We start from the raw sequence: 10059 nt of genomic DNA, 5'->3' as shown, positions 1-10059 counted from the left end.
ATAATTCTCTTGCAAGGCTTTTATGTTCCATGGGCTTCGTCTAATTAGTACTTAATAACTCCTTATTATTGCACTAACATGAAAGGAAATACTCTATCAGATAAAATTATACGCTTAAATATGTATTAAATGACAATATATATTCCTTGACCAATCTAATTAGCTCAAGGGCATATACAAACAGTCTATGGCAATCAATTAAATTAATTTCATTAAGCAAGTTTCCTAATGTGGCTATTTATGGCAATTAACATATGTCTACCAAAATTGCAAATCAGATCACCTAGGTGAAGTGAACGTACACTAATTAAATCTTTGTCCAACGTAAAGTATCCCTGTCTAGTTTTAATTAGGTTTACAACTCATTTAATTTTTGATCAAGCAATTAAAAGCATATTGAATACACTTAATTAAGTAAAATGAAGCCCTATCATGATAAATAATAGAAAACAAGTAGTCAGATTACATGTTGAAATCCACCATAATTCTAGAAAAGCAAATTAGTTCATAATATCAAAATAAAACACTATCTAAAGAATTTCAGCCATGAATTCAAAACAAGAATTAAGATTAACAAAAAAGAAGAGAATTAAAGTAATGTTAAAGCGTGATTGGTCTTGAATCTCTTTCAATCACTTTTGAATTCTTGCTCGATTCGAAACTCCAGTTCTCTAGAAAGCTACTGTTGTTTTCCCCTCTCATTGATCTTTAAAAAGGCTTTTAAATACATGCAAGGTGCCCCACTTTCCAACTTTTCATTGAAAGTTCAATATTGGAAATCGAGGTGGCAACACAGCCATGTTTTTTTAGGGTTACGGCACCGTGATTGTCCTTGATAGTGCTACGGTGCAATGCTTTCAAGTCATTGTATGATGCTTTTGAGTTGCTTAGTGCCATGGCCATTGTTTTCTAAAGTTGTGGTGGTATCACTTGCAGTGCCACGGCGTTATCACTTGTTGCATCTAGACGTTCAAGCCATGTTGCTTCTCTGTAGAGCTACATCTATCCACTACATTTGAATGTGACTTTCACCTCGATTTACTCTGTACTATGTAAAGTGGTAGACATAAAAGTTGTAGCCCATTCTTTTATCTTTCCAATGAAATAAAAATCACCTCAATTGGATTTCTATAGCTCATGTTATCTTCAGATTACTACAACATGTATGAGTGACATTTTCTTCTCACTTATGTTATCATATCTTTCTTTCTCCTTGCTTATCATATTCTACACAAGACCATGAGAAAAATCTGCAATAACTTTTCCTAATGTAAATTGAGATGAAATAAAGTGAAATTAAACTAACACCAACTAATTTAACTATTCAATATAAAAGCTAACTTACACTAGAAAAATAGCTTAAAAGATTAAATCCAATCCTAAACTCAAGGATTTAGTCATTAAAATCCTTAAAATGTGTTAAAAATAACTCTATATAACAAACTTATTAGGCCATGCCCATCTATAAAGTTGGAGATAGTACAAATCCAACACCCGAGGAAGTGAAGCTGGCTTTGGAAGAATTTCAAGACATGATGCCCAAATAGCTACCTAAAGTCCTACCACGTTGTCAAGCTATCAATCGTTCGATAAAATTACTCCCAAGCATCAAGCCACTTACAAAAAGGCCATACAGGATGGCTCTCCCAAAGTTAGTAGACGTAAAAAAGCAATTAGATGAGCTAATTCAAGGAAGATTTGTCTGACCATCTAAGGCACCATTTGGGGCACCGATACTCTTTCTGAAAAAGGCAAAATGGAAGTTTACCATTGTGTATGGATTACTACATGCTGAACAAAGTCACAATCAAGAATAAATATCTAATTCCCCTTATAGTAGATCTCTTTGACTAGCTAAGTTATGCAAAGTACTTCTCCAAATTAGATTGAGACCGGGCTACTATTAAGCAAGAGTGGCTAAGGGAGATGAATCGAAAACCACTTACAGTATGGTGCATTTGAATTTCTTGTTATGCCTTTTGGACTAACCAATGCTACTACCTTTTATACATTGATTAATCGGGTTTTTCATGATTATCTAGAGAAGTTCATGGTAATCTACTTGGACGATATTATGGTGTATAGCTCAACGTTAAAGGAACATCCAAAGCACTTGTTGCAAGTCTTTCAAAGTTTATATGAAAACCAATTGTATGTGAACAGGGAGAAATGTGTGTTCACACAAACTTGAATTCAATTTCTTGGCCATATAGTTGAACAAAGGCACATCTGGATGGATATGCAACAGGCGAAGGCTATCAACGAATAGGCCACCCCTAAGAAAATAACTAAGCTTCATTCAATCTTGGGGCTAGCCAATTATTATTGAAGATTTCTGGAAGGATATTCAGAGAGGATGGTAGTACTAACAAAATTACTATAAAAAAGATAGAAGTGGAGTTGGACGTCGTAGTGCCAAGGAGCTGTCAAAGGCTTGAATGACATGATGATGATGGATCCTGTCTTAGCATTCCTCAATATTAAACAACCCTTTGAGGTATAGATGGATGCATCAAACCTTGCACTCCCTAATGCAGTGATTCACTATTTATTGGCCTAGCGACACTATTTGTTAGGATCACAATTTATAGTTAAGACAAACAACACCATCATAAGTAACTTCCACATCAAGCCAAAATGTACAACCAAGCAAATGAAATGGCAGGAGTTCTTGGCTAAGTTTAATTTTTCCTTCAAGCACAAAGCCATAAGGGTGAATTGTGTGGTAGATGCCCTCAGTAGGAAGGCAGAATTTGTAGCTTTCAAAGTGATCATGCGAATGACAGCCAGCAAAATGACCACAGATAGCTGTAATCTTTTGAAGAAAACTTGCATCGAGATTCCCAAGCAATCGCCATTATGAAGATGGTGGAGAGTGAAAAGTTGAAATACTTTTGGGTGGAAAATGGACTCCTACTAATGAAAGGACCACGCATATTTGTTCCAAGAGTGGAAGAGTTGAAGCAAAAGTTGATGCAAGAATGTCACAACACCTTTTGGGTAGGACATCTAGGCTAGTAGAGAACTATTGCACTATTGAAATAGGTTACTATTAGCCTTATATATGGTAAGACGTGATGGATTATACCAAGACGTGTCTCATTTGCAAATAGGACAAAGACCGACAGGAATGCTAGAACCCTTTCCAGTACCAACCAAATCAAGGGAAAGTATTTGTATAGACTTCATAGTAGAACTTCCCAAAGTAAGAGATACAACCGCGATCTTGGTAGTGGTAGACCATATCTCAAAGTATGCGACGTTTATCTTGATGCAGAAGTTTGGTTCCATAAAAGAAATAGCTTGTACAGTTTTAAAACTTGTGCTAAAGTATTGGGGTGTTCCTAAGAGCATTATCAATAATAGAGATCCAAGGCTTACCGGTTTCTTCTAGAAGGAGCTTTTCAAGCTATTGGGGTTAAAACTTAATATATCTTCCATTTATCACCGAAAAATCAATGGCCAGATGAAACGTTTAAATGGGTTGTTTTACGAATATCTGTGACACTTTGTACAAGCGAACTAAAAGAATGGGCCCAGCCTACTACATGTGGCTCAACTATGTTTTCACTCATAGAAAAGCTCATCCAATAATTAAAGCTTTTTCAAAGTCATCACTAGACAACAACTTAGACTTCTTCATACCTCAGTGGAATCATATAGCAGGAAGAGTTCACAAGCATTCAACTTTGCTAAAGAGTGGAGATAAAACACTAACATCATGAAAGTCTTTTTAGAAAAAGCTTCCAGCCGCATGAAGAAGTAGGCAAATAAAGATTGACAGGAGCAACATTTTAAGGTGGGAGACTTGGTGCTAGTGAAGTTGGTACTCAAACAACTCTGATTCCTAAGGAAAAGAGATCAAAGACTATTACGAAAGTATAAAGGTCTAGTATCGATCATGGCCAAGGAAAGGAAAACTTCTTGCAAGATTGATCCACCCAAGTAAATTAAGGTACACCTCATGTTTCTCATTAGCAACCTGAAGCCATTACATGCAAATCCAATAGACACAAGCAAGAGTCAAGCCATGAGAGCCACCATCACAATGCTGAGTATAGGAGATTTTGGCCAAAAGGATGACAATAATCAACTTACAACTAACACAGGAGTATCTAGTGAAATGGTAAGGTTTGGGGCAAGATGAAATCACTTGGGAGAACGAAGTCCATCTCCCTGCCTTTAAGCAAAAGAAATGAAGAATTCCAAGCCAACCAATCAATGGGGACGTTGACAAATTAAGTGGGGGAGAATGTCATGAGCCAACCTTGTATAGGGCCGTGACAGTGTAGATGTTCCTAAGTGTTTAAGTCTTTTATACTTCTAAGGGAGATATCCCCCTTTTAAACATTGTAATGGCACTTAGTGACATTTGTATAAATTATTGTTAAGTTTTTAAGAGGAAAACCCTTTACTAAAAAGATGACTCTATCTCAAGCATTGTAATGGCTATTGGTGAAATACTTGTAAAATATTGTAAACTCTTTATATGTGGTGAATAGTAGATGGATTGTTAGGCTACCTCACTAGTAAAAGCATGATTGTAGTAAATCATCTAAGGCTGCCTCTATGGCCTGACAATAGCATGACTTGGTCCTTTTGTACTCATTTTCATATTAATAAAACATTTTCCTTTAAGTGACTCAGTGGTTGTATATATGACATTTGATATGCCCTATGATTTTGATGTGTATTGTCTTAGTTTAATTAAGTGAAGGAGTGTAAGTTATCACACTATGGCCCTTAAAGTGATATCCATAGCCCTCAACAATTTTGAGTTTGAAGTCTACCAAAAATTCTTTTTAGCAATGTGGCTTTCAAGTGTTTTGTTTTATTTTGCTCTTTTAATGCAGCACTCTCATTTTGACAAAGATTTTGACCACATTCTAGTCTGAAATGGGTAAAGTGACAAATGTCAAAATTAGACCTTCCTATTAGATTTCTAGTGGTCTAAGAATCACCTCATTTGGAGTTCTGTAGAGAGAGTTATGATAAACATATTGAAACATATTCAGCAAATTCTGCATTTAACCATCTTGCACATTTAATTTCCATGAGGTTTTTCACACTTGAGAACCTTCAAAATAGAGACTTAATCAGAGATTTAATTTCCATGAGGTTTAGGAAATGAAAGGTTGAAGGGGAAAGAAGAAGAAGAACTAAAAAAGAGTTAGAGAAAAAAGGTTGAAAGGGTCTAGTTATCTGGTATGTAAGGCACAAAAGATTCAAAATGAAAACAAACAAGTCCAAAATTAGGTTTGGGATAATTACATTATTATCCTTAAAAATTCAAAAAACTTTTTAAAATAATTGTTCAAAATTATTTATGTAAGGTTAAAAAGTATTTGACTATTAATTTTTAACAAGTAGATAAAGGTTTCATATATACACGTTTAAACACGATAACACGATTAATTAAATGTGTTTGAATATGTTACTCGTGTTTGTCATGTTTAAGACACAAAAATTTCATGTCTTAAAAGTCTCAGACATGATTAGACATGAAACACGTTAAGGCTAAATCTAAACTTATTTAACCACGTGTCTTCACATGTTGTGTTAACATGTAGTGTTCAAATTTGCGGGTCTAGTTGCAACCTTAGTTTAACTCCATATTTTGCAAGAAGTGCATCAAAATATCCATTGTAAAAGTGACTACCTTTGTCACTTATGATTGCACTTGTAGCGCCAAATCGAGTGAAGATATTTTCTTCATGAAATTCATCACCACCTTGAAGTCATTGGTAGGAAAAGCTACCGCTTCAACCCACTTCGACACATAATCAATAACAAGCAAGCTGTATTTATTATTATATGAAGGTATGAATGGACCCTTGAAGTCAATACCCCATACATCGAATATCTCTACTTCAAGGATGATGCTGAGAGGCATCTCATGTCTCCTTAATATGTTACCTACTCTCTAGCATTTGCCACATTGTAAAACAAAGTAGTGAGCATCTTTAAACAATGTAGGCCAATACAAACCTGATTGGAGATTTTTAGTAGTAGTTCTACCTCCTCTAAAGTGTCCCTTATAATCTGAAGAATGGTAATGCTGAAGTATGTTTAGGATTTCTTCGTTTAAGACACCCCTTTTAAAAATCTGGTTTTTGTATTGCTTAAACAATAAAAGGTCATCCTAAACATAATATTTAACATCATGCAAAAATCTCTTTTGATGAAAATTTAAATCAAGAGGAAGAATATTGCTTACTAGATAATCCACAAAATCAACATACCAAGGAAATGTTTTCTTACCAACTTGAAAAGTTGTTCATCTGTAAAGCTCTCCTTGATTAAGGTTGAGTCTCCACTTCAAGTTTCATTCTTCAATCTTGATAGGTGGTCTAACACTTGATTCTCTGTTCCTTTCTTGTCATGAACCTTCAAATGAACTCTTGTACCAGAAGAATCCATCTTATCAATCTTAGCTTAGCATTCTTATCGGCAATTAGATACTTGATTGCTGAACGATCAGTGTAAACTATCACCCTTGTCCCAACTAGATAGGAGTGAAATTTGTCAAAAGCAAAACCTTCAGCCAAATGCTCTTTTTCTGTTGTTGTGTAAACTTTTTGTGCCTCATTCAAGGTCTTACTAGCTGTTGTTGATTTATCACGCAAGTGCACGTATTTGTAATGACTTTTCCCTTCTATTGTTACTGGCGTCTGAGACTTGCAAGTAAACCCACCAAATCCCGGACATGCCTTAATTAAGTTTTCAGACAATTTAAACTCAACTCACAATTTTTAATGCCATAGTTTGCTTAAACCAAACGAGCACAAAATTTGAATCATGACATTTAGTTGCCAAAAATCATGTTTAAGATCCCCACAACATGTTCAGTATAATAAGTAGTAATCATAACACAACCTCAAGTTTAAGCAATTAGATTTCCACAATCTGTTAGTCATTATGAGTTTATCTACTTGACACAACACGACCTCTAGGTAGTAGAGCAACTCGGAGTGGAAGGCTAAGTGATGCCATTACCTATATTGCAGTAAGTCTCGATGTGCTGAGCAAGGCACCTGAGCTAATTACTTATCTACAAAAAGAAAATAAATGGGTGAATCTCACAAACTCAGTGATCATCAATCCCGTGAGTAGGGCGTAGATGGGAAACAAGATAAAGGTCAAATATTTGAATATTAAAAATATGACAATATATGTAAATAAATTAACTCAAAAAGGGAGGTTTATGCCTTATATGTAAAACTAGTAAGCCAATGCAAGATAGTTGTTTAAATCAATTATCAACGAATTCATGTAAAGATTTCTGCCATTAAAATGATTTTGCAACTGGTTTAAAGCAATATAAAATCACCATGCGAGCTCCCATAAAATCCCTCATTAATAAAGTTTATATGCAAATTCATAAATCACCTCGTTCATTAGGAATTAAAATCCAATGTCATCGTATAAATAAGGGAGCTACGGGAAAACTGTTATTTCTCACCATGTGAAAAACTACGTGCGTAAAAACCTAAAGAGATATCACTCTCGAGTAGGAATAAAATAAAGAACATGTGGACCCGCTTCCATGTAATAACATTTGGAAGCTCCATTCCTCCGGATCCCCACATGCCATGGCATTCTCAACAATGTTGGCCGACATCGAAAAAATTAGGTAGCCGCAACCGAGTATCACAACTTATGGCTTAGCCACATATAATCACAGACCATGGCCCCAGCCATGTATAACAGCCCATCGGCGACCCAAAGATTCTCTAGCTAGAGCTCACAATTGCACAAGGGTCACACTTAACCGAAGTGACAATCGACCTACTCTTGAATCTCCCGGTTTGATAAAACCATTTAAAAATATAGTTGGGATCTCAAAAGTTCATTTCAAAATCATTTCCAAAATATTCATGTAGTAACATGATAAGATCCTTTATAAGACTTTCAAATATAAACTCTTTGCATGAGGTTGAAAGATCATTTGGCATGGTGGATATGTGTTTCAATCATGAATGCACATCACAAAAACTATAAGGCACATACTTGACATAAATCATATTAAAAACATTGTTTCCCAATTTCAAAAACCTTTACGTATATATATATCTTATATATATATTCAATGCCATTTCCAAAGTCATAACGTCCACAATTTCCTAGCAATTCTACCAACTCATGCTTTCCACAAATTTGCATTTAAAATAAATCTACACATATATATATATATATTTAAGGAGATTTTAAAATAAACACCCCTTGTTCATCTCACAATAGCGGGACACTACGTTGCTATTGGTTCGAGTGTGTATCTAGCTAATTTCTACTTGCCGATCTTTCATTATCTCGCCCAGCACGTAACCGTGGCAACTTTTCTTACCTATTTTCTCCTTAGCAACCATTCAACCCAATTCATTTAATTATACTCACGAATGGCATATATCAATCAATAATCCTTAACTAAATCTCTTAGCTTTATCAACACCGCTCACAAGCATTTATCACATAATCTATACACTTTAACCAACCAAAATTTATACAATGCAATATAGTCACTTTGCATGCTTACCTCTCGGTTTAAGCTTGACTTTTCAAATATAATTCACAACTCCCTCATATCTATGGTCACCTTTGCTGCCACAAACATAGTCAATCAATATACATCTCATTTTTCCTTTCTACTTAAAATTTCATGACAAACACTTACCCATTACTTATTTAGCTCTAAAATCACCATGCATTCCAAGATCTACCTACATGCATGCCTTGGGTCCCTTGAATCCTTGTAGATCCTTGCTACCATAAACAATATCACACATTACAATTGATTTACTAAGCCTGCATTTCAAGAAAAATGGAAATCTCCTTACCTTGCTTTGGGTTCCCCAAACCGATCTTTCCTTTCTTTTTTCTTCTTCCTCCTTTCTTCCTTTCTTTCTTTCTCCCTTTTTTTCTTTCTTTGTTATGGCGGACTCCTCAAGGCAAAAGCCTTGAATATGCCTTTGGTTTCCCCATTTTGTTCTCACATGGGTGGATTGCCCAAGGTCACCTGCTTTTACCTTATTTTCCTTCTTTTTTCTCTTTACTTCCTTTCATGTGCCGATTGCCCAAAGCTCCATGCCTTTTTGGCATGTTTTCTTTTCTTTTATGTGGTAAAAGTACAAGGCAAAAAGCCTTAGTAACTTTTCCACTTGTCACATTCATTTTCTTTACCTTTTTCATTTTTATTTGCTTGATTTTCTTCATTCTATTCTTTTTCTCTTCATTCCTTTATTTGTCCCTTATTCTCTTTGGACCAACTCACTCCCCACTCACATTTCATGCACAAATTATCTTTTTGCTCATTGGTCTAAAATCTATCATAATTATCCTCCATCCGCCACCTCATTTTCTTATTTTTTTTTATTTCCTTTGCCACCTATTTCTAACAATTACACTTCATGCACAACTTTCTTTATATTTTAATTAGCCATTTGTTACACCATTCAAATCACATGTAACCCACTTTCTCCTTTCTTCATTTGACCACCCAATGCACCAATCACATTACATGCAATAAATTTTAATCTTATTCATTTATTTTACTTCACATGCTGGGGGTTCCACATGTTTCTCACTAACTTCTCCTTTTTTGCATATAATAATTTGCATGTAATGGTAAATTTCACATGTCCAATTTATATTCCACCTAATCTAACTTTCCTTTGTTAAAAATTTCCCATTTACCTTCAAATATTGAAAATTACACATAAGTCCTCAAACTTTTCTTTATTCATCATGTGACCCTTCAAACTTTCATGCTTTATAATTTACTCCTTCCAACACTTCTTAAATTCCAATTTCTTTCTAGTTTCCTTCCTTTACACGTGGACAAATATAATATAAGGTTTGCACGCTATTAAGGTGTCACCATAATATTTAAATATACACTTACCCACTCGTGCTCTATTTAATAAAGGCACACAGGCCTCACTAACATTATTTTTCTTCAAAATTCTTTCTTGCTTCGTCTCCCCCACTTAGATTAGTCATATAATTTTTCTCCATCACTAATCTCAATAATAATTAAAATATTAATATTTTAATATTATTTTA

The 10059-nt window shown here is 34.8% G+C and overlaps 1 long non-coding RNA gene across 2 annotated transcripts; it reads right to left on the bottom strand.

Moving 5' to 3' along the window:
* Positions 1–6867: 6867 nt before the first annotated feature.
* Positions 6868–8945, bottom strand: LOC110428531 (uncharacterized). Of its 2 annotated transcripts, none has more exons than XR_002446472.1 (4): positions 8835–8945; positions 8672–8756; positions 8534–8598; positions 6868–7051 (listed from the first exon to the last, which is right to left on the bottom strand). It is a non-coding gene; the product is annotated as an uncharacterized LOC110428531 (long non-coding RNA). The 2 variants fall into 2 exon arrangements; XR_002446473.1 differs by having other exon boundaries at positions 8672–8760; positions 8835–8906.
* Positions 8946–10059: the final 1114 nt, after the last annotated feature.

Source organism: Theobroma umbraticum, unplaced genomic scaffold, assembly GCF_002168275.2.
Source record: "Theobroma umbraticum cultivar Fairchild unplaced genomic scaffold, ASM216827v3 scaffold_459.0, whole genome shotgun sequence".
In the NCBI taxonomy this organism is placed as follows: Eukaryota; Viridiplantae; Streptophyta; class Magnoliopsida; order Malvales; family Malvaceae; genus Theobroma; species Theobroma umbraticum.
This window is presented reverse-complemented; position numbering and strand designations above follow the sequence as displayed.